The 4,053-nt window shown below is 40.3% G+C and overlaps 1 protein-coding gene across 1 annotated transcript in view; it reads right to left on the reverse strand.

Annotated features, from left to right (window-relative positions):
- The window catches only part of TMEM132D (transmembrane protein 132D), a 260,560-nt gene that overhangs the window by 154,348 nt on the left and 102,159 nt on the right, over positions 1–4,053 (reverse strand). The gene's annotated exons all lie outside the window — the stretch shown is intronic.

Raw genomic sequence — 4,053 nt, forward strand, 5'->3', positions numbered from 1 at the left:
GTGAGCATCACCGAGTGCGTTAAGGCTCTCTCTCAACTGGAAGTTATTGTACTGGAAAGTATCATTTTTGTCCTAAAAAACAAGCCAGTGTGCTGTGGCTTATACCTGGAGTAAGGAGCTGAGAACCATTGCTAGGTCTCATATATTACAAGCAAAAATCTACCTTTTCTTCTCCCCCCCCCGCCCCTATTACTCAAAGAGTCCACAAACATTTCTTCATTTTCTTTTAATACTCTTAGGTTTAACTGTTCTATCAGCTCTGATCCTAAAAATACTTAGAAATATTCTTATTTTTCCAAAAGGGAGTGGTTTCTTGGGAAGTCTGTTCCATGTATGAGGTTGAACAAGAGGAAAAGGTGTATGACAAAATGTTACAGTCATGATAACTGGACTGGCTCCTACTGAGAAGTACTTTCGGGTTCTCATGTGTTAGCAGAATATTGCTGGTTTTGAATAACCAGTGGAGAAGAGGAACTATATATATTTTATTTTTTTTTAAATACCTGTTTTACTTCCTTATAGGAGGTGTTGTAATCCCTAATTCTTTCTCTCCCTTTCTTTAATTAAATATCCAAATATGTATCTTAAGGCACTACTGAATTAGTCCACAGCTATATAATGTTGGCCAATTTACTGAATTAAGAGTTTCTGGTGGTGTTAACTTTTGGTTTCTGAATGTGTTTTCAAAAACAAAGTCCATTGTGGTCAAACAGGCTCATATATGAGCTGTCAGGAAATGACAGTTTAATTATATTTGCTTAAAATCTCATACACAAAACCAATTCAGTGTTGTGGCAAGTTCTCAATTCTGGGCAAAAAACCAAAAAGGTATGTGGTTTTTTTGTATAAACAGCTGCTGCCATGCAGAGATGCTAATATCAGTAAAACAAGCGCTATCAGCTCTGCCTCCGCATGAAATTACTTGTGAAATCTTTGAAGGGCAACATCCACACAGATGTCTTCAGAATAAAAAGCCAAAGGATTCCTTCAACTGTCTTGGACAAAAAGGGTTATATCTCATTTCTTCTACCACTAACTCAATAGCAGTGGCTGTAATTTCCTTAGCACACCTGGAAGAATTAATACATGAAGGCTGCCAATTTGTGCTCAAGTTCTTCTATGCTAATTTCACAAAATGTATTTTAAGCAGGTGCAGTTTCTGCTCCTAGACCACAAACATCCCTCAGGACAAGAGATCGACGGTCAAAGAAGAGTGGAAATTAAACTGCATTCCTGGCACCTTAAAGAGAGGGAGACAGAAAAAGGCCAGACAATCTGGATGAAACATTTTTCAGCATATGTCTTTAGCTATTTGTAGTGACCAGCATCTGGTCCCGCCCTTCTGTTCCACTTCAAGAAAGGAAAACTGCTGGGTGTCAACTAAGACCAATGAGAGAAAAATGATTCCCACTTCACAGGAAAATGAGGGTGGTTCAGATCTTTCCAAGTTAAGCTGGCTATGATTAAGAAACTCATACCCACCCTTCTAGCTCTCTAATGTGCTAGATGTCTCTCCAGTAGTTGATCACAGCTGACGAGAAGGTGCCAGCCTGGGATTTGGGCCTCCTATCTGAGCTTGTGTGTTTGAAAAGGCAACTGTCTTGATGGAGCCAACCCACTGTGCTTAGCTCTAGCACAGGACAGTAACTGAATCGCTCACAGCCAGAGACTGCTTGCAAGGGTGCAAGTGAGTGGCTGGTTTCATTTCACAAAGTCACACGTGCCTTGAGCTTGCGCTGTAAGGTTGGCCCCTCAGGTTTGCCGTGTACTATAATAAACCATTGGTGTAGCGCGCAGTGTATTTGATCAGTAACCAATTGCTGCCCTCATAGTCTGCACACGCCAATGAGTATATCTAAGATTTCTATGTGTCATGAAGCCTCCCTGGGACATGTACAGGAACGTTGATCCTGTTGTGAGACATTTGGAAGTCCTGAACAAAGATACTAACCCCTGAATTCTCCTGGACAACACTGGGGGGGGGAGGGGGGAGAAGCATACATGTCCTGGAAACCCAAACAGACAGTAGCCTCACATAAAAGCAACCATTTTCCCATGACTGGAAGTTAAGAGCAATTACTATGTTACAATTGCTACTTGAAAACACACAACAGATGATATTGACTATACAACAGCTATGTTTTTATACGTTTTATTAATAAAACTGGGAGGGAATCAAGAAGAAACTCAGCCTTAGAGCATAGCATATTCTACCTTGCTCTGCTGGCACATACACAATTAGCTTTACTGCAATCGAGAAAGCTGTGCAGGGTCTCAGTACTGCTAAGTAAAGAGCCATACACTGAAAATTGAGTCCATTTCTCACTTACATTTTAAAAAGCATTAAAAAACAGATTAAAATAAGTATACAAACACAGACACATAGCAGATACCATCCTCTTATTTCCTCTCTGGCTTCTTTTAAAAGCCAGAGTAATGAGGTAAACCAGAAAAACAGACACAAAACCAGTAAGACAAGCTGAGTTTATCCTTGACATTCACTTTACCCAACGACAAACTGCCATCCTGCACTGATTTCTAATGTTGCAAAACAAATGCAGATCCTTGTGTACACTCCTTGAGGTAATCGCAGTCTATGGATCAGGATTTCCTAGAAGAGTGTTTGATAAGGTCTAATTTAGTCATCTATTGAAAGCCACAAACCCCTAATTTTACTGAAAATTAACAAGAAGATTGTTGTTTTTTACAGAATTAGAGGTTAGGAACTCTTTTTGAAGAATCAGTTAAATATACTTCTATAATTAGCACAAAAGCTTCAATTCCACGATCCCAGGAAATGCTTTTTCCTCTAGTATGCCTCGATGCTGTGTTTGCTACTTTGGGGAATTGCAGAATTTTATTCACCCAATTTACAATGGCAATAGCACTTTGCAATTACCAAAGAATGACCTGGATGAAACAGGGTTAATAATAACTGAAGGTATGTTATTTGTCAACAGATAAAACTGAAGATACCTGAGGTGAAAACACTATGACTGCTGTCAGGGCTCAATTACTTTCTTGCAAATCTGCTTTCCTGAATTGCCTGGCTGTCACAGGGCAAGCTGGGTCTTTGACCCTTCAGCTGCTCTTGAGAGTGCTCATGAGACAGCCTCTCGGTTCAGCCACAGTTCAGCCTACTAAGATTTCTCAACTGCAAGACGCAAAAAGGCATCTGACAAAGCTTTTTCATATATTTGCTCAGAGTTAACAGTCTAAGTAAAACAGATTGTATTTTTGCTTAAAACACCGTGGCTGGGCAGCAGAAAGTGAAGTTGTTCGAGTATTTTGTGCCCATCACTTCACTTTGGGCCAGATTCTACTTTGGAAAAGAGGAGGAAAGAAAAGACTTATTAAACATTTCAGTTGTGGTTGGTTTTGTTTGTTTGTTTGGGTTTTTTTTTCAAACAAGGAACCTATCCAATTAAACACTTTCATAGGTGTTTCTGCAGGCTGTTATTTACCTCTGGATCACTGCTCACAGTGCAGCACATTGGTTACTGAGACTCTTAAGTAGTTCACCCCTTGCACCAAATCTATCATGGCAAACAAAGCCCTCGGGAGTCAGTCCTCAATCCCTGAAAACCCGTCAGTGCTGGCAGGGTACAAATCAAGGGAAAGGAGAAAGAAAAAAGACACAGAAGGAACTCCCAGAATCAATACATCACACCGGAAATCAGGGAAATACGTTTCCTAAGTGCATAGAGATAGTGATTCCCAATTCTCTCTCATGACCCTCTAAACACTGTATTTACTCTAGTGATAAAAGAGGCTTCAACTGGACCAATTAAAATGCAGGCAATGTCCCTTCTCATTTATCAAAGCGTCTGTTTTAGCATCTCCCAGTTTTTGCAGTTTACAACCAGTTAGCGCTTAGCTTTCAGCCCCTGTCATTACTGCAGGCTGGTAATGGCTGTGAAATTGTTACTTAAGTGTTGTATAAAGTGGAACAGCTGGCTGGTGAAAAATAACAGCATTACAACACTGTGCTGCTAAGTGCCATGGTACAATGTCAACAAAGTGTCTGGTTTGAAGCACCACAGGGAAGGGAAA

Source organism: Pygoscelis adeliae, unplaced genomic scaffold (assembly GCF_000699105.1).
Source record: "Pygoscelis adeliae isolate BGI_AS28 unplaced genomic scaffold, ASM69910v1 Scaffold353, whole genome shotgun sequence".
NCBI classification, from domain to species: Eukaryota; Metazoa; Chordata; class Aves; order Sphenisciformes; family Spheniscidae; genus Pygoscelis; species Pygoscelis adeliae.